We start from the raw sequence: 22,170 nt of genomic DNA, 5'->3' as shown, positions 1-22,170 counted from the left end.
TACAAGTGGACTGATACTCTCACTTTCTGTGATTTGAACCTTTCCTGTGAGTCCAGTTTAAGATTCCAATGCTTAACTTCAGGTTTAATGTATCCCTTGGACCTTCTTATTGACGATGAAACACAGAAATTGCATCCGAATTTAATGGAAAAGGCACAATGCCGACTTGAGTACAAGAGGACTGACATTCTAACTTTCTATGATTTGAACCTCTCCTGTGAGTCCTGTTTTAGATTCCGATGCATCACTTCTGGTTTACTGTATCCCTTGGAGCTTCTTATTAACGATGAAACATAGAAATTGCATCCGAATTTAATACAAAAGGCACAATGCCGACTAAGGTACAAGAGGACTGACACTTTAATTTTCTATGATATGAACCTCTCCAGTGAGTCCAGTGATAGATTCCGATGCTTCACTTCAGGTGTACTGTATCCCTTAAACCTTCTTATTGACGATGAAACACAGACATTGCATCCGAATTTAATACAAAAGATACAATGCCGACTTAAGCACAAGAGGACTGACACTCTAACTTTCAATGATTTAAACCTCTCCTGTGAGTCCAGTTTTTGATTCCGATGCTTCACTTCAGGTTCACTGTATCCCTTTGACCTTCTTATTGACGATGAAACACAGAAATTGCATCCGAATTTAATACAAAAGGCAATATCCCGACTTAAGTTTAAGAGGACTGACACTCTAACATTCTATGATATGAACCTCTCCTGTGAGTCCAGTTTTAGATTCCGATGCTTCACTTCAGGTTTACTGTATCCCTTGGGCCTTCTTATTGACGATGAAACACAGAAATTGCATCCGAATTTAATACAAAAGGCAATATGCCGACTAAAGTACAAGAGGACTAACACTCTAACTTTCAATGATTTGAACCTCTCCTGTGAGTCCAGTTTTTGATTCCGATGCTTCACTTCAGGTTTACTGTATCCCTTTGACCTTCTTATTGACGATGAAACGCAGAAATTGCATCCGAATTTAATACAAAAGGCAATATCCCGACTTAAGTACAAGAGGACTGACACTCTAACATTCTATGATATGAACCTCTCCTGTGAGTCCAGCTTTAGATTCCGATGCTTCACTTCAGGTTTACTGTATTCCTTGGACCTTCTTATTGACGATGAAACACAGAAAATGCATCCGAATTTAATACAAAAGGCAATATGCCGACTAAAGTACAAGAGGACTGACACTCTAACTTTCTATGATATGAACCTCTCCTGTGAGTCCAGTTTTAGATTCCAATGCTTCATTTCAGGTTTACTGTATACCTCGGACCTTCTTATTGACGATGAAACACAGAAATTGCATCCCAAATTAATACAAAAGGCACAATGCCGACTTAAGTACAAGCAGACTGACTCTCTCACTTTCTATGATTTGAACCTCTCCAGTAAATCCTGTTTTAGATTCCGATGCTTTACTTCAGGTTTACTGTATACCTTGGACCTTCTTATTGACGATGAAACAAGGATATTGCATCCGAATTTAATACAAAAGGCGCAATGCCCACTTTAGTACAAGCGGACTGACACTCTAAGTTCGTATGATTTGAACCTCACCTGTGAGTCCAGTTATAGATACCGGTGCTTCACGTCCGGTTTACTGTATCTCTTGGACCTTCTTAATGACGATGTAACACAGAAAATGCATCGGAATTAAATTAAAAAGGCAAAATGCCGACTTAAGAACAACAGGACTGACACCCTAACTTAATATGATTTTAACCTCACCTGTGAGTCCAGTTTTAGATTCAGATGCTTCACTTCAGGTTTACTGTATGCCGTGGACCTTTTTATTGACGATGAAACACAGAAATTGCATCGGAATTACATTCAAAAAGCACAATGCCGACTTAAGTACAAGAGGACTGACACTCTAACTTTCTATGATTTGAAACTCTCCTGTGAGTCCAGTTTTAGATTCCGATGCTTTACTTCAATTTAACCGTATACCTTTGACCTTCTTAGTGACGATGAAACATCGAAATTGCATCGGAATTAAATTCAAAGGGCACAATGCCGACTAAAGTACAAGAGGACTGATACTCTAACTTTCTATGTTTTGAACCTCTCGTGTGGATCCAGTTTTAGGTTCCGATGCTTCACTTCAGGTTTACTGTATACCTTGGACATTCTTATTGACGATGAAACATAGAAACTGCAACGGAATTAAATTCAAAGGGCACAATGCCGACTAAAGTACAAGAGGACTGACACTCTGACGTTCTATGATTTGAACCTTTCCTGTAAGTCCAGTTTTAGATTCCGAAGCTTCACTTCAGGTTTCCTGTATACCTTGGAAATTCTTGTTGACGACGAAGCACAGAAACTGCATCAGAATTAAATTCAAAAGGCACAATGCCTTATTAAGTACAAGAGGACTGACACTCTAACTTTCAATGATTTGAACCTCTCCTGTGAGTCCAGTTTTAGATTCCGATGCTTCCCTTCAGGCTTACTGTATCCCTTGGACCTTCTTATTGGCGATGAAACACAGAAATTGCAACCGATTTTAATACAAAATTCACAATGCCGACATAAGTACAAGAGGATTGAAACTCTAACTTTCTATTATTTCAACCTCTCCTGTGAGTACAGTTTTAGGTTCCAATGCTTCACTTCAGGTTAACTGTATCCCTTGGACCATCTTATTGACGATGAAACACAGAAATTGCATTGGAATTAAATTCAAAAGGCACAATGCCTTATTAAGTACAAGAGGGCTGACACTCTAACTTTCTATGATTTGAACCTCTCCTGTGAGTCCTGTTTTTGATTCCGATGCTTCACTTCAGGTTTACTGTATCTCCTGGACCTTCTTATTGACGAAAAAACATATAAATTGCACCCGAATTTAATACAAAAGGCACAATGCCGACTAAGGTACAAGAGGACTGACACTTTAACTCTCTATGATATGAACCTCTCCAGTGAGTCCAGTGTTAGTCTCCGATGCTTCACTTCAGGTGTACTGTATCCCTTAAACCTTCTTATTGACGATGAAACACAGAAATTGCATCCGAATTTAATACAAAAGAACAATGCCTTATTAAGTACAAGAGGGCTGACACTCTAACTTTCTATGACTTGAACCTCTCCTGTGAGTCCAGTATTAGATTCCGATGCTTCACTTCGGGTTTACTGTAACCCTTGGAGCTTCTTATTGACGAGGAAACACAGCAATTGCATCCGAATTTAAAAGATAATACACAATGCCAACCCAAGTACAAGAGGACTGACACTCTAACTTTCTATGATTTGAACCTCTCCTGTGAGTACAGTTTTAGATTCCAATGCTTCACTTCAGGTTAACTGTATCCCTTAAACCTTCTTATTGACGATGAAACACAGAAATTGCATCCGAATTTAATACAAAAGATACAATGCCGACTTAAGTACAAGAGGACTGACACTCTAACTTTCAATGATTTGAACCTCTCCTGTGAGTCCAGTTTTTGATTCCGATGCTTCACTTCAGGTTTACTGTATCCCTTTGACCTTCTTATTGACGATGAAACGCAGAAATTGCATCCGAATTTAATACAAAAGGCATTATCCCGACTTAAGTACAAGAGGACTGACACTCTAACATTCTATGATATGAACCTCTCCTGTGAGTCCAGTTTTAGATTCCGATGCTTCACTTCAGGTTTACTGTATTCCTTGGACCTTCTTATTGACGATGAAACACAGAAATTGCATCCGAATTTAATACAAAAGGCAATATGCCGACTAAAGTACAAGAGGACTGACACTCTAACTTTCTATGATATGAACCTCTCCTGTGAGTCCAGTTTTAGATTCCAATGCTTCATTTCAGGTTTACTGTATACCTCGGACCTTCTTATTGACGATGAAACACAGAAATTGCACCCCAAATTAATACAAAAGGCACAATGCCGACTTAAGTACAAGCAGACTGACTCTCTCACTTTCTATTATTTGAACCCCTCCAGTAAATCCTGTTTTAGATTCCGATGCTTTACTTCAGGTTTACTGTATACCTTGGACCTTCTTATTGACGATGAAACAAGGAAATTGCATCCGAATTTAATACAACAGGCGCAATGCCCACTTTAGTACAAGCGGACTGACACTCTAAGTTCGTATGATTTGAACCTCACCTGTGAGTCCAGTTATAGATACCGGTGCTTCACGTCCGGTTTACTGTATCCTTTGGACCTTCTTAATGACGATGTAACACAGAAAATGCATCGGAATTAAATTATAAAGGCAAAATGCCGACTTAAGAACAACAGGACTGACACCCTAACTTAATATGATTTTAACCTTACCTGTGAGTCCAGTTTTAGATTCAGATGCTTCACTTCAGGTTTACTGTATACCGTGGACCTTTTATTGACGATGAAACACAGAAATTGCATCGGAATTACATTCAAAAAGCACAATGCCGACTTAAGTACAAGAGGACTGACACTCTAACTTTCTATGATTTGAAACTCTCCTGTGAGTCCAGTTTTAGATTCCGATGCTTTACTTCAATTTAACCGTATACCTTGGACCTTCTTATTGACGATGAAACATAGAAATTGCATCGGAATGAAATTCAAAGGGCACAATGCCGACTAAAGTACAAGAGGACTGACACTCTAACTTTCTATGATTTGAACCTCTCCTGTGAGTCCAGTTTTAGATTCCGATGCTTCCCTTCAGGCTCACTGTATCCCTTGGACCTTCTTATTGGCGATGAAACACAGAAATTGCAAACGAATTTAATACAAAATTCACATTGCCGACATAAGTACAAGAGGATTGAAACTCTAACTTTCTATGATTTCAACCTCTCCTGTGAGTACAGTTTTAGGTTCCAATGCTTCACTTCAGGTTAACTGTATCCCTTGGACCGTCTTATTGACGATGAAACACAGAAATTGCATTGGAATTAAATTCAAAAGGCACAATGCCTTATTAAGTACAAGAGGACTGACACTCTAACTTTCTATGATTTGAACCTCTCCTGTGAGTCCAGTTTTAGATTCCGATGCTTCCCTTCAGGTTTACTGTATCCCTTGGACCTTCTTATTGACGAGGAAACACAGAAATTGCATCCGAATTTAAAAGATAATACACAATGCCAACCCAAGTACAAGAGGACTGACACTCTAACTTTCTATGATTTGAAACTCTCCTGTGAGTCCAGTTTTAGATTCCGATGCTTTACTTCAATTTAACCGTATACCTTGGACCTTCTTATTGACGATGAAACATAGAAATTGCATCGGAACTAAATTCAAAGGGCACAATGCCGACTAAAGTACAAGAGGACTGATACTCTAACTTTCTATGTTTTGAACCTCTCCTGTGGATCCAGTTTTAGTTTCCGATGCTTCACTTCAGGTTTACTGTATACCTTGGACATTCTTATTGACGATGAAACATAGAAACTGCAACGGAATTAAATTCAAAGGGCACAATGCCGACTAAAGTACAAGAGGACTGACACTCTGACGTTCTATGATTTGAACCTTTCCTGTGAGTCCAGTTTTAGATTCCGAAGCTTCACTTCAGGTTTCCTGTATACCTTGGAACTTCTTATTGACGACGAAGCACAGAAACTGCATCAGAATTAAATTCAAAAGGCACAATGCCTTATTAAGTACAAGAGGACTGACACTCTAACTTTCTATGATTTGAACCTCTCCTGTGAGTCCAGTTTTAGATTCCGATGCTTCCCTTCAGGTTTACTGTATCCCTTGGACCTTCTTATTGGCGATGAAACACAGAAATTGCAACCGAATTTAATACAAAATTCACAATGCCGACGTAAGTACAAGAGGATTGAAACTCTAACTTTCTATGATTTCAACCTCTCCTGTGAGTACAGTTTTAGGTTCGAATGCTTCACTTCAGGTTAACTGTATCCCTTGGACCGTCTTATTGACGATGAAACACAGATATTGCATTGGAATTAAATTCAAAAGGCACAATGCCTTATTAAGTACAAGAGGGCTGACACTCTAATTTTCTATGATTTGAACCTCTCCTGTGAGTCCTGTTTTTGATTCCGATGCTTCACTTCAGGTTTACTGTATCTCCTGGACCTTCTTATTGACGATAAAACATATAAATTGCATCCGAATTTAATACAAAAGGCACAATGCCGACTAAGGTACAAGAGGACTGACACTTTAACTCTCTATCATATGAACCTCTCCAGTGAGTCCAGTGTTAGATTCCGATGCTTCACTTCAGGTGTACTGTATCCCTTAAACCTTCTTATTGACGATGAAACACAGAAATTGCATCCGAATTTAATACAAAAGATACAATGCCTTATTAAGTACAAGAGGGCTGACACTCTAACTTTCTATGACTCGAACCTCTCCTGTGAGTCCAGTTTTAGATTCCGATGCTTCACTTCGGGTTTACTGTAACCCTTGGAGCTTCTTATTGACGAGGAAACACAGAAATTGCATCCGAATTTAAAAGATAATACACAATGCCAACCCAAGTACAAGAGGACTGACACTCTAACTTTCTATGATTTGAACCTCTCCTGTGAGTACAGTTTTAGATTCCAATGCTTCACTTCAGGTTAACTGTATCCCTTAAACCTTCTTATTGACGATGAAACACAAAAATTGCATCCGAATTCAATACAAAAGATACAATGCCGACTTAAGTACAAGAGGACTCACACTCTAACTTTCAATGATTTGAACCTCTCCTGTGAGTCCAGTTTTTGATTCCGATGCTTCACTTCAGGTTTACTGTATCCCTTTGACCTTCTTATTGACGATGAAACGCAGAAATTGCATCCGAATTTAATACAAAAGGCAATATCCCGACTTAAGTACAAGAGGACTGACACTCTAACATTCTATGATATGAACCTCTCCTGTGAGTCCAGTTTTAGATTCCGATGCTTCACTTCAGGTTTACTGTATTCCTTGGGCCTTCTTATTGACGATGAAACACAGAAATTGCATCCGAATTTAATACAAAAGGCAATATGCCTACTAAAGTACAAGAGGACTGACACTCTAACTTTCTATGATATGAACCTCTCCTGTGAGTCCAGTTTTAGATTCCAATGCATCATTTCAGGTTTACTGTATACCTCGGACCTTCTTATTGACGATGAAACACAGAAATTGCATCCCAAATTAATACAAAAGGCACAATGCCGACTCAAGTACAAGCAGACTGACTCTCTCACTTTCTATGATTTGAACCCCTCCAGTAAATCCTGTTTTAGATTCCGATGCTTTACTTCAGGTTTACTGTATACCTTGGACCTTCTTATTGACGATGAAACAAGGAAATTGCATCCGAATTTAATACAACAGGCGCAATGCCCACTTTAGTACAAGCGGACTGACACTCTAAGTTCGTATGATTTGAACCTCACCTGTGAGTCCAGTTATAGATACCGGTGCTTCACGTCCGGTTTACTGGATCCCTTGGAACTTCCTAATGACGATGTAACACAGAAAATGCATCGGAATTAAATTAAAAAGGCAAAATGCCGACTTAATAACAACAGGACTGACACCCTAACTTAATATGATTTTAACCTCACCTGTGAGTCCAGTTTTAGATTCAGATGCTTCACTTCAGGTTTACTGTATACCGTGGACCTTTTTATTGACGATGAAACACAGAAATTGCATCGGAATTACATTCAAAAAGCACAATGCCGACTTAAGTACAAGAGGACTGACACTCTAACTTTCTATGATTTGAAACTCTCCTGTGAGTCCAGTTTTAGATTCCGATGCCTTACTTCAATTTAACCGTATACCTTGGACCTTCTTATTGACGATGAAACATAGAAATTGCATCGGAACTAAATTCAAAGGGCACAATGCCGACTAAAGTACAAGAGGACTGATACTCTAACTTTCTGTGTTTTGAACCTCTCCTGTGGATCCACTTTTAGTTTCCGATGCTTCACTTCAGGTTTACTGTATACCTTGGACATTCTTATTGACGATGAAACATAGAAACTGCAACGGAATTAAATTCAAAGGGCACAATGCCGACTAAAGTACAAGAGGACTGACACTCTGACGTTCTATGATTTGAACCTTTCCTGTGAGTCCAGTTTTAGAATCCGAAGCTTCACTTCAGGTTTCCTGTATGCCTTGGAACTTCTTATTGACGACGAAGCACAGAAACTGCATCAGAATTAAATTCAAAAGGCACAATGCCTTATTAAGTACAAGAGGACTGACACTCTAACTTTCTATGATTTGAACCTCTCCTGTGAGTCCAGTTTTAGATTCCGATGCTTCCCTTCAGGTTTACTGTATCCCTTGGACCTTCTTATTGGCGATGAAACACAGAAATTGCAACCGAATTTAATACAAAATTCACAATGCCGACATAAGTACAAGAGGATTGAAACTCTAACTTTCTATGATTTCAACCTCTCCTGTGAGTACAGTTTTAGGTTCCAATGCTTCACTTCAGGTTAACTGTATCCCTTGGACCGTCTTATTGACGATGAAACACAGAAATTGCATTGGAATTAAATTCAAAAGGCACAATGCCTTATTAAGTACAAGAGGGCTGACACTCTAACGTTCTATGATATGAACCTCTCCTGTGAGTCCAGTTTTAGATTCCGATGCTTCACTTCAGGTTTACTGTATCCCTTGGACCTTCTTATTGACGATGAAACACAGAAATTGCATCCGAATTTAATACAAAAGGCACAATGCCGACTTAAGTACAAGAGGACAGACACTCTAACTTTCTATGATTTCAACCTCTCCTGTGAGTACAGTTTTAGGTTCCAGTGCTTCACTTCAGGTTAACTGTATCCCTTGGACCTTCTTATTGACGATAAAACATATAAATTGCATCCGAATTTAACACAAAAAGCACAATGCCGACTAAGGTACAAGAGGACTGACACTTTAACTCTCTATGATATGAACCTCTCCAGTGAGTCCAGTGTTAGATTCCGATGCTTCACTTCAGGTGTACTGTATCCCTTAAACCTTCTTATTGACGATGAAACACAGAAACTGCATCCGAATTTAATACAAAAGATACAATGCCGACTTAAGTACAAGAGGACTGACACTCTAACTTTCAATGATTTGAACCTCTCCTGTGAGTCCAGTTTTTGATTCCGATGCTTCACTTCAGGTTTACTGTATCCCTTTGACCTTCTTATTGACGATGATTCACAGAAATTGCATCCCAATTTAATACAAAAGGCAATATCCCGACTTAAGTAGAAGAGGACTGACACTCTAACGTTCTATGATATGAACCTCTCCTGTGAGTCCAGTTTTAGATTCCGATGCTTCACTTCAGGTTTACTGTATCCCTTGGACCTTCTTATTGACGATGAAACACAGAAATTGCATCCGAATTTAATACAAAAGGCACAATGCCGACTTAAGTACAAGAGGACAGACACTCTAACTTTCAATGATTTGAACCTCTCCTGTGAGTCCATATTTTGATTCCGATGCTTCACTTCATGTTTAATATATACCTTGGACCTTTTTATTGACGATGAAGCACAGAAATTGCATCCGAATTTAATTGAAAAGGCACAATGCTGACTTAAGTACAAGTGGACCGAGACTCTAACTTTCTTTGATTTGAAACTCTCCTGTGAGTCCAGTTTTAGATTCCGATGCTTCACTTCAGGTTTACTGTATACCTTGGACCTTCTTATTGACGATGAAACAAGAAAATTGAATCCGAATTTAATACAAAAGGCACAATGCCGACTTCAGTACAAGGGGACTGACACTCTAACTTTCTATGATTTGAACCTCTCTTGTGAGTCCAGTTTTAGATTCCGTTGCTTCACTTCAGGTTTACTGTATCCCTTGGACTTGCTTATTGACGATGAAACAAGGAAATTGCATCCAAATTTAATACAAAAGTCACAATGCCGACTTAAGTACAAGAGGACTGACACTCTAACTTTCTATGATTTGAACCTCTCCTGTTAGTCCAGTTTTAGATTCCGATGCTTCACTTCAGGTTTACTGTATACGTTGGACCTTCTTATTGACGATAAAACACAGAAATTGCATAGGAATTTAATTCAAAAGGCACAATGCCGACTTATGTACAAGAGGACTGACACTCTAACTTTCTATGATTTGAACCTCTCCTGTGATTCCAGTTTTAAATTCCGATGCTTCACTTCAGGTTTACTGTATACCTTGGACCTTCTTATTGACAATGAAACACAGGAATTGCATCCGAATGTAATTCAAAAGGCGCAATGCCCACTTTAGTACAAGCGGACTGACACTCTAAGTTCGTATGATTTGAACCTCACCTGTGAGTCCAGTTATAGATACCGGTGCTTCACGTCCGGTTTACTGTATCCCTTGGACCTTCTTAATGACGATGTAACACAGAAATTGCATCGGAATTAAATTAAAAAGGCAAAATGCCGACATAAGAAAAACAGGACTGACACCCTACTTAATATGATTTTAACCTCACCTGTGAGTCCAGTTTTAGATTCCGATGCTTCACTTCAGGTTTACTGTATACCGTGGACCTTCTTATTGACGATGAAACACAGATTTTGCATTGGGAATTACATTCAAAAGGCACAATGCCGATTTATGTACAAGAGGACTGACTCTCTAACTTTATATGATTTGAACCTCTCCTGTGAGTCCATATTTTGATTCCGATGCTTCACTTCATCTTTACTATATCCCTTGGACCTTTTTATTGACGATGAAGCACAGAAATTGCATCCGAATTTAATTGAAAAGGCACAATGCTGACTTAAGTACAAGAGGACTGACACTCTAACTTTCTATGATTTGAAACTCTCCTGTGAGTCCAGTTTTAGATTCCGATGCTTCACTTCAGGTTAACTGTATACCTTGGACCTTCTTATTGACGATGAAACATAGAAATTGCATCGGAATCAAATTCAAAGGGCACAATGCCGACTAAAGTACAAGAGGACTGATACTCAAACTTTCTATGATTGGAACAACTCCTGTGAGTCCAGTTTTAGGTTCCGATGCCTCACTTCAGGTTTACTGTATACCTTGGACATTCCTATTGACGATGAAAAATAGAAACTGCAACGGAATTAAATACAAAGGGCACAATGTCGACTAAGGTACAAGAGGACTGACACTCTAACTTGTTATGATTTCAACCTTTTTTGTGAGTCCAGGTTTAGATTCCGATGCTTCACTTCAGGTTTTCTGTATACCTTGGAACTTCTTATTGACGACGAAGCTCAGAAACTGCATCAGAATTATATTCAAAAGGCACAATGCCTTATTAAGTACAAGAGGACTGACACTCTAACTTTCTATGATTTGAACCTCTCCTGTGAGTCCAGTTTTAGATTCCGATGCTTCCCTTCAGGTTTACTGTATCCCTTGGACCTTCTTATTGGCGATGAAACACAGAAATTGCAACCGAATTTAATACAAAATTCACAATGCCAACATAAGTACAAGAGGATTGAAACCCTAACTTTCTATGATTTCAACCTCTCCTGTGAGTACAGTTTTAGGTTCCAATGCTTCACTTCAGGTTAACTGTATCCCTTGGACCGTCTTATTGACGATGAAACACAGAAATTGCATTGGAATTAAATTCAAAAGGCACAATGCCTTATTAAGTACAAGAGGGCTGACACTCTAACTTTCTATGATTTGAACCTCTCCTGTGAGTCCTGTTTTTGATTCCGTTGCTTCACTTCACGTTTACTGTATCTCCTGGACCTTCTTATTGACGATAAAACATATAAATTGCATCCGAATTTAATACAAAAGGCACAATGCCGACTAAGGTACAAGAGGACTGACACTTTAACTCTCTATGATATGAACCTCTCCAGTGAGTCCAGTGTTAGATTCCGATGCTTCACTTCAGGTGTACTGTATCCCTTAAACCTTCTTATTGACGATGAAACACAGAAATTGCATCCGAATTCAATACAAAAGATACAAAGCCGACTTAAGTACAAGAGGACTGACACTCTAACTTTCAATGATTTGAACCTCTCCTGTGAGTCCAGTTTTTGATTCCGATGCTTCACTTCAGGTTTACTGTATCCCTTTGACCATCTTATTGGCGATGAAACACAGAAATTGCATCCCAATTTAATACAAAAGGCAATATCCCGACTTAAGTACAAGAGGACTGACACTCTAACGTTCTATCATATGAACCTCTCCTGTGAGTCCAGTTTTAGATTCCGATGCTTCACTTCAGGTTTACTGTATCCCTTGGACCTTCTTATTGACGATGAAACACAGAAATTGCATCCGAATTTAGTACAAAAGGCACAATGCGACGTAAGTACAAGAGGACTGACACTCTAACTTTCAATGATTTGAACCTCTCCTGTGAGTCCATATTTTGATTCCGATGCTTCACTTCATGTTTACTATATACCTTGGACCTTTTTATTGACGATGAAGCACAGAAATTGCATCCGAATTTCATTGAAAAGGCACAATGCTGACTTAAGTACAAGAGGACCGAGACTCTAACTTTCTATGATTTGAAACTCTCCTGTGAGTCCAGTTTTAGATTCCGATGCTTCACTTCAGGTTTACTGTATACCTTGGACCTTCTTATTGACGATGAAACAAGAAAATTGCATCCGAATTTAATACAAAAGGCACAATGCCGACTTCAGTACAAGGGGACTGACACTCTAACTTTCTATGATTTGAACCTCTCTTGTGAGTCCAGTTTTAGATTCCGTTGCTTCACTTCAGGTTTACTGTATCCCTTGGACTTGCTTATTGACGATGAAACAAGGAAATTGCATCCAAATTTAATACAAAAGTCACAATGCCGACTTAAGTACAAGAGGACTGACACTCTAACTTTCTATGATTTGAACCTCTCCTGTTAGTCCAGTTTTAGATTCCGATGCTTCACTTCAGGTTTACTGTATACGTTGGACCTTCTTATTGACGATAAAACACAGAAATTGCATAGGAATTTAATTCAAAAGGCACAATGCCGACTTATGTACAAGAGGACTGACACTCTAACTTTCTATGATTTGAACCTCTCCTGTGATTCCAGTTTTAAATTCCGATGCTTCACTTCAGGTTTACTGTATACCTTGGACCTTCTTATTGACAATGAAACACAGGAATTACATCCGAATGTAATTCAAAAGGCGCAATGCCCACTTTAGTACAAGCGGACTGACACTCTAAGTTCGTATGATTTGAACCTCACCTGTGAGTCCAGTTATAGATACCGGTGCTTCACGTCCGGTTTACTGTATCCCTTGGACCTTCTTAATGACGATGTAACACAGAAATTGCATCGGAATTAAATTAAAAAGGCAAAATGCCGACATAAGAAAAACAGGACTGACACCCTACTTAATATGATTTTAACCTCACCTGTGAGTCCAGTTTTAGATTCCGATGCTTCACTTCAGGTTTACTGTATACCGTGGACCTTCTTATTGACGATGAAACACAGATTTTGCATTGGGAATTACATTCAAAAGGCACAATGCCGATTTATGTACAAGAGGACTGACTCTCTAACTTTATATGATTTGAACCTCTCCTGTGAGTCCATATTTTGATTCCGATGCTTCACTTCATGTTTACTATATCCCTTGGACCTTTTTATTGACGATGAAGCACAGAAATTGCATCCGAATTTAATTGAAAAGGCACAATGCTGACTTAAGTACAAGAGGACTGACACTCTAACTTTCTATGATTTGAAACTCTCCTGTGAGTCCAGTTTTAGATTCCGATGCTTCACTTCAGGTTAACTGTATACCTTGGACCTTCTTATTGACGATGAAACATAGAAATTGCATCGGAATCAAATTCAAAGGGCACAATGCCGACTAAAGTACAAGAGGACTGATACTCAAACTTTCTATGATTGGAACAACTCCTGTGAGTCCAGTTTTAGGTTCCGATGCCTCACTTCAGGTTTACTGTATACCTTGGACATTCCTATTGACGATGAAAAATAGAAACTGCAACGGAATTAAATACAAAGGGCACAATGTCGACTAAGGTACAAGAGGACTGACACTCTAACTTGTTATGATTTCAACCTTTTTTGTGAGTCCAGGTTTAGATTCCGATGCTTCACTTCAGGTTTTCTGTATACCTTGGAACTTCTTATTGACGACGAAGCTCAGAAACTGCATCAGAATTATATTCAAAAGGCACAATGCCTTATTAAGTACAAGAGGACTGACACTCTAACTTTCTATGATTTGAACCTCTCCTGTGAGTCCAGTTTTAGATTCCGATGCTTCCCTTCAGGTTTACTGTATCCCTTGGACCTTCTTATTGGCGATGAAACACAGAAATTGCAACCGAATTTAATACAAAATTCACAATGCCAACATAAGTACAAGAGGATTGAAACCCTAACTTTCTATGATTTCAACCTCTCCTGTGAGTACAGTTTTAGGTTCCAATGCTTCACTTCAGGTTAACTGTATCCCTTGGACCGTCTTATTGACGATGAAACACAGAAATTGCATTGGAATTAAATTCAAAAGGCACAATGCCTTATTAAGTACAAGAGGGCTGACACTCTAACTTTCTATGATTTGAACCTCTCCTGTGAGTCCTGTTTTTGATTCCGATGCTTCACTTCAGGTTTACTGTATCTCCTGGACCTTCTTATTGACGATAAAACATATAAATTGCATCCGAATTTAATACAAAAGGCACAATGCCGACTAAGGTACAAGAGGACTGACACTTTAACTCTCTATGATATGAACCTCTCCAGTGAGTCCAGTGTTAGATTCCGATGCTTCACTTCAGGTGTACTGTATCCCTTAAACCTTCTTATTGACGATGAAACACAGAAATTGCATCCGAATTTAATACAAAAGATACAAAGCCGACTTAAGTACAAGAGGACTGACACTCTAACTTTCAATGATTTGAACCTCTCCTGTGAGTCCAGTTTTTGATTCCGATGCTTCACTTCAGGTTTACTGTATCCCTTTGACCATCTTATTGGCGATGAAACACAGAAATTGCATCCCAATTTAATACAAAAGGCAATATCCCGACTTAAGTACAAGAGGACTGACACTCTAACGTTCTATCATATGAACCTCTCCTGTGAGTCCAGTTTTAGATTCCGATGCTTCACTTCAGGTTTACTGTATCCCTTGGACCTTCTTATTGACGATGAAACACAGAAATTGCATCCGAATTTAATACAAAAGGCACAATGCCGACGTAAGTACAAGAGGACTGACACTCTAACTTTCAATGATTTGAACCGCTCCTGTGAGTCCATATTTTGATTCCGATGCTTCACTTCATGTTTACTATATACCTTGGACCTTTTTATTGACGATGAAGCACAGAAATTGCATCCGAATTTCATTGAAAAGGCACAATGCTGACTTAAGTACAAGAGGACCGAGACTCTAACTTTCTATGATTTGAAACTCTCCTGTGAGTCCAGTTTTAGATTCCGATGCTTCACTTCAGGTTTACTGTATACCTTGGACCTTCTTATTGACGATGAAACAAGAAAATTGCATCCGAATTTAATACAAAAGGCACAATGCCGACTTCAGTACAAGGGGACTGACACTCTAACTTTCTATGATTTGAACCTCTCTTGTGAGTCCAGTTTTAGATTCCGTTGCTTCACTTCAGGTTTACTGTATCCCTTGGACTTGCTTATTGACGATGAAACAAAGAAATTGCATCCAAATTTAATACAAAGATCACAATGCCGACTTACGTACAAGAGGACTGACACTCTAACTTTCTATGATTTGAACCTCTCCTGTTAGTCCAGTTTTAGATTCCGATGCTTCACTTAAGGTTTACTGTATACGTTGGACCTTCTTATTGACGATAAAACACAGAAATTGCATAGGAATTAAATTCAAAAGGCACAATGCCGACTTAAGTACAAGAGGACTGACACTCTAACTTTCTATGATTTGAACCTCTCCTGTGATTCCAGTTTTAAATTCCGATGCTTCACTTCAGGTTTACTGTATACCTTGGACCCTCTTATTGACAATGAAACACAGGAATTGCATCCGAATGTAATTCAAAAGGAGCAATGCCCACTTTAGTACAAGCCGACTGACACTCTAAGTTTGTATGCTTTGAACCTCACCTGTGAGTCCAGTTATAGATACCGGTGCTTCACGTCCGGTTTACTGTATCCCTTTGACCTTCTTAATGATGATGTAACACAGAAATTGCATCGGAATTAAATTAAAAAGGCAAAATGCCGACTTAAGAAAAACAAGACTGACACCCTAACTTAATATGATTTTAACCTCACCTGTGAGTCCAGTTTTAGATTCCGATGCTTCACTTCAGGTTTACTGTATACCGTGGACCTTCTTATTGACGATGAAACACAGATTTTGCATGGGAATTACATTCAAAAGGCACAATGCCGATTTATGTACAAGAGGACTGACCCTCTAACTTTATATGATTTGAACCTCTCCTGTGAGTCCATATTTTGATTCCGATGCTTCACTTCATGTTTACTATATACCTTGGACCTTTTTATTTACGATGAAGCACAGAAATTGCATCCGAATTTAATTGAAAAGGCACAATGCTGACTTAAGTACAAGAGGACCGAGACTCTAACTTTCTATGATTTGAAACTCTCCTGTGAGTCCAGTTTTAGATTCCGATGCTTCACTTCAGGTTTACTGTATACCTTGGACCTTCTTATTGACGATGAAACAAGAAAATTGCATCCAAATTTAATACAAAAGGCACAATGCCGACTTCAGTACAAGGGGACTGACACTCTAACTTTCTATGATTTGAACCTCTCTTGTGAGTCCAGTTTTAGATTCCGTTGCTTCACTTCAGGTTTACTGTATCCCTTGGACTTGCTTATTGACGATGAAACAAAGAAATTGCATCCAAATTTAATACAAAAGTCACAATGCCGACTTAAGTACAAGAGGACAGACACTCTAACTTTCTATGATTTGAACCTCTCCTGTTAGTCCAGTTTTAGATTCCGATGCTTCACTTCAGGTTTACTGTATACGTTGGACCTTCTTATTGACGATAAAACACAGCAATTGCATAGGAATTAAATTCAAAAGGCACAATGTCGACTTAAGTACAAGAGGACTGACACTCTAACTTTCTATGATTTGAACCTCTCCTGTGATTCCAGTTTTAAATTCCGATGCTTCACTTCAGGTTTACTGTATACCTTGGACCTTCTTATTGACAATGAAACACAGGAATTGCATCCGAATGTAATTCAAAAGGCGCAATGCCCACTTTAGTACAAGCGGACTGACACTCTAAGTTCGTATGCTTTGAACCTCACCTGTGAGTCCAGTTATAGATACCTGTGCTTCACGTCCGGTTTACTGTATCCCTTGGACCTTCTTATTGACGATGAAACACAGAAATTGTATCCGAATTTAATTTCAAAAGGCACAATGCCGACATAAGTACAAGAGGATTGAAACTCTAACTCTCTATGATTTGAACCTCTCCTGTGAGTACAGTTTTAGATTCCGATGCTTCACATCAGGTTTACTGTATCCCTTGGACCTTCTTATTGACGATGAAACACAGATATTGCATTGGAATTAAATTCAAAAGGCACATTGCCGACTTAAGTACAAGAGGACTTTCACTCTAACTTTCTATGATTTGAACGTCTCCTGTGAGTCCAGTTTTAGACTCCGATGCTGCCCTTCAGGTTTACTGTAACCCTTGGAGCTTCTTATTGACGAGGAAACACAGAAATTGCATCCGAATTTAAAAGATAATACACAATGCCGACTTAAGTACAAGAGGACTGACACTCTAATTTTCTACAATTTGAACCTCTCCTGTGAGTCCTGTTCTAGATTCCGATGCATTACTTCAGGTTTACTGTATCCCGTGGAGCTTCGTATTGACGATGAAACACAGAAATTGTATCCGAATTTAATACACAATCCACAATGCCGACTTAAGTACAAGAGGAATGACACTCTAACTTTCTATGATATGAACCTCTCCTGTGAGTCGAGTTTTAGATTGCGATGCTTGCCTTCAGGTTTACGGTATCCCTTGGACCTTCTTATTGACGATGAAACACAGAAATTGCATCCGAGTGTAATTCAAATGCCACAATGCCCACTGAAGTACAAGTGGAGTGACACTCTCACTTTCTATGATTTTAACCTTTCCTGTGAGTCCAGTTTTAGATTCCGATGCTTCACTTCAGGTTTACTTTATCCCTTGGACCTTCTTATTGACGATGAAACTCGGAAATTGAACCCGAATTTAATACAAATGGCACAATGCCGACTTCAGTACAAGAGGACTGACACTCTCACTTTCTGTGATTTGGAACCCTCCTGCGAGTCCAGTTTTAGATTCCGATGCTTCACTTCAGGTTTACTGTATCCCATAGACCTTCTTATTGAGTATGAAACACAGAAATTGCATCGGAATTAAATTCAAAAGGCACAATGCCGACTTAAGTGCAAGAGGACTGACACTCTAACTTTCAATGATTTGAACGTCTCCTGTGAGTCCATATTTTGATTCCGATGCTTCACTTCATGTTTACTATATACCTTGGACCTTTTTATTTACGATGAAGCACAGAAATTGCATCCGAATTTAATTGAAAAGGCACAATGCTGACTTAAGTACAAGAGGACCGAGACTCTAACTTTCTATGATTTGAAACTCTCCTGTGAGTCCAGTTTTAGATTCCGATGCTTCACTTCAGGTTTACTGTATACCTTGGACCTTCTTATTGACGATGAAACAAGAAAATTGCATGCAAATTTAATACAAAAGGCACAATGCCGACTTCAGTACAAGGGGACTGACACTCTAACTTTCTATGATTTGAACCTCTCTTGTGAGTCCAGTTTTAGATTCCGTTGCTTCACTTCAGGTTTACTGTATCCCTTGGACTTGCTTATTGACGATGAAACAAAGAAATTGCATCCAAATTTAATACAAAAGTCACAATGCCGACTTAAGTACAAGAGGACAGACACTCTAACTTTCTATGATTTGAACCTCTCCTGTTAGTCCAGTTTTAGATTCCGATGCTTCACTTCAGGTTTACTGTATACGTTGGACCTTCTTATTGACGATAAAACACAGAAATTGCATAGGAATTAAATTCAAAAGGCACAATGTCGACTTAAGTACAAGAGGACTGACACTCTAACTTTCCATGATTTGAACCTCTCCTGTGATTCCAGTTTTAAATTCCGATGCTTCACTTCAGGTTTACTGTATACCTTGGACCTTCTTATTGACAATGAAACACAGGAATTGCATCCGAATGTAATTCAAAAGGCGCAATGCCCACTTTAGTACAAGCGGACTGACACTCTAAGTTCGTATGCTTTGAACCTCACCTGTGAGTCCAGTTATAGATACCGGTGCTTCACGTCCGGTTTACTGTATCCCTTGGACCTTCTTATTGACGATGAAACACAGAAATTGTATCCGAATTTAATTTCAAAAGGCACAATGCCGACATAAGTACAAGAGGATTGAAACTCTAACTCTCTATGATTTGAACCTCTCCTGTGAGTACAGTTTTAGATTCCGATGCTTCACATCAGGTTTACTGTATCCCTTGGACCTTCTTATTGACGATGAAACACAGATATTGCATTGGAATTAAATTCAAAAGGCACATTGCCGACTTAAGTACAAGAGGACTTTCACTCTAACTTTCTATGATTTGAACGTCTCCTGTGAGTCCAGTTTTAGACTCCGATGCTGCCCTTCAGGTTTACTGTAACCCTTGGAGCTTCTTATTGACGAGGAAACACAGAAATTGCATCCGAATTTAAAAGATAATACACATTGCCGACTTAAGTACAAGAGGACTGACACTCTAATTTTCTACAATTTGAACCTCTCCTGTGAGTCCTGTTTTAGATTCCGATGCATTACTTCAGGTTTACTGTATCCCGTGGAGCTTCGTATTGACGATGAAACACAGAAATTGTATCCGAATTTAATACACAATCCACAATGCCGACTTAAGTACAAGAGGAATGACACTCTAACTTTCTATGATATGAACCTCTCCTGTGAGTCGAGTTTTAGATCGCGATGCTTGCCTTCAGGTTTACGGTATCCCTAGGACCTTCTTATTGACGATGAAACACAGAAATTGCATCCGAGTGTAATTCAAATGCCACAATGCCCACTGAAGTACAAGTGGAGTGACACTCTCACTTTCTATGATTTTAACCTTTCCTGTGAGTCCAGTTTTAGATTCCGATGCTTCACTTCAGGTTTACTTTATCCCTTGGACCTTCTTATTGACGATGAAACTCGGAAATTGAACCCGAATTTAATACAAATGGCACAATGCCGACTTAAGTACAAGAGGACTGACACTCTCACTTTCTATGATTTGGAACCCTCCTGCGAGTCCAGTTTTAGATTCCGATGCTTCACTTCAGGTTTACTGTATCCCATAGACCTTCTTATTGAGTATGAAACACAGAAATTGCATCGGAATTAAATTCAAAAGGCACAATGCCGACTTAAGTGCAAGAGGACTGACACTCTAACTTTCAATGATTTGAACGTCTCCTGTGAGTCCATATTATGATTCCGATGCTTCACTTCATGTTTACTATATACCTTGGACCTTTTTATTTACGATGAAGCACAGAAATTGCATCCGAATTTAATTGAAAAGGCACAATGCTGACTTAAGTACAAGAGGACCGAGACTCTAACTTTCTATGATTTGAAACTCTCCTGTGAGTCCAGTTTTAGATTCCGATGCTTCACTTCAGGTTTACTGTATACCTTGGACCTTCTTATTGACGATGAAACAAGAAAATTGCATCCGAATTTAATACAAAAGGCACAATGCCGACTTCAGTACAAGGGGACTGACACTCTAACTTTCTATGATTTGAACCTCTCTTGTGGGTCCAGTTTTAGATTCCGTTGCTTCACTTCAGGTTTACTGTATCCCTTGGACTTGCTTATTGACGATGAAACAAAGAAATTGCATCCAAATTTAATACAAAAGTCACAATGCCGACTTAAGTACAAGAGGACTGACACTCTAACTTTATATGATTTGAACCTCTCCTGTGAGTCCATATTTTGATTCCGATGCTTCACTTCATGTTTACTATATCCCTTGGACCTTTTTATTGACGATGAAGCACAGAAATTGCATCCGAATTTAATTGAAAAGGCACAATGCTGACTTAAGTACAAGAGGACTGACACTCTAACTTTCTATGATTTGAAACTCTCCTGTGAGTCCAGTTTTAGATTCCGATGCTTCACTTCAGGTTTACTGTATACCGTGGACCTTCTTATTGACGATGAAACACAGATTTTTCATGGGAATTACATTCAAAAGGCACAATGCCGATTTATGTACAAGAGGACTGACCCTCTAACTTTATATGATTTGAACCTCTCCTGTGAGTCCATATTTTGATTCCGATGCTTCACTTCATGTTTACTATATCCCTTGGACCTTTTTATTGACGATGAAGCACAGAAATTGCATCCGAATTTAATTGAAAAGGCACAATGCTGACTTAAGTACAAGAGGACTGACACCCTAACTTAATATGATTTTAACCTCACCTGTGAGTCCAGTTTTAGATTCCGATGCTTCACTTCAGGTTTACTGTATACCGTGGACCTTCTTATTGACGATGAAACACAGATTTTGCATGGGAATTACATTCAAAAGGCACAATGCCGATTTATGTACAAGAGGCTGACCCTCTAACTTTATATGATTTGAACCTCTCCTGTGAGTCCATATTTTGATTCCGATGCTTCACTTCATGTTTACTATATCCCTTGGACCTTTTTATTGACGATGAAGCACAGAAATTGCATCCGAATTTAATTGAAAAGGCACAATGCTGACTTAAGTACAAGAGGACTGACACTCTAACTTTCTATGATTTGAAACTCTCCTGTGAGTCCAGTTTTAGATTCCGATGCTTCACTTCAGGTTAACTGTATACCTTGGACCTTCTTATTGACGATGAAACATAGAAATTGCATCGGAATCAAATTCAAAGGGCACAATGCCAACTAAAGTACAAGAGGACTGATACTCAAACTTTCTATGATTTGAACAACTCCTGTGAGTCCAGTTTTAGGTTCCGATGCCTCACTTCAGGTTTACTGTATACCTTGGACGTTCCTATTGA

The sequence above is a fragment of the Schistocerca americana genome, chromosome 5 (genome assembly GCF_021461395.2).
Source record: "Schistocerca americana isolate TAMUIC-IGC-003095 chromosome 5, iqSchAmer2.1, whole genome shotgun sequence".
Lineage (NCBI taxonomy): Eukaryota > Metazoa > Arthropoda > Insecta > Orthoptera > Acrididae > Schistocerca > Schistocerca americana.
The sequence above is the reverse complement of the archived record's forward strand: the minus strand, read 5'-3'. Positions refer to the sequence as shown.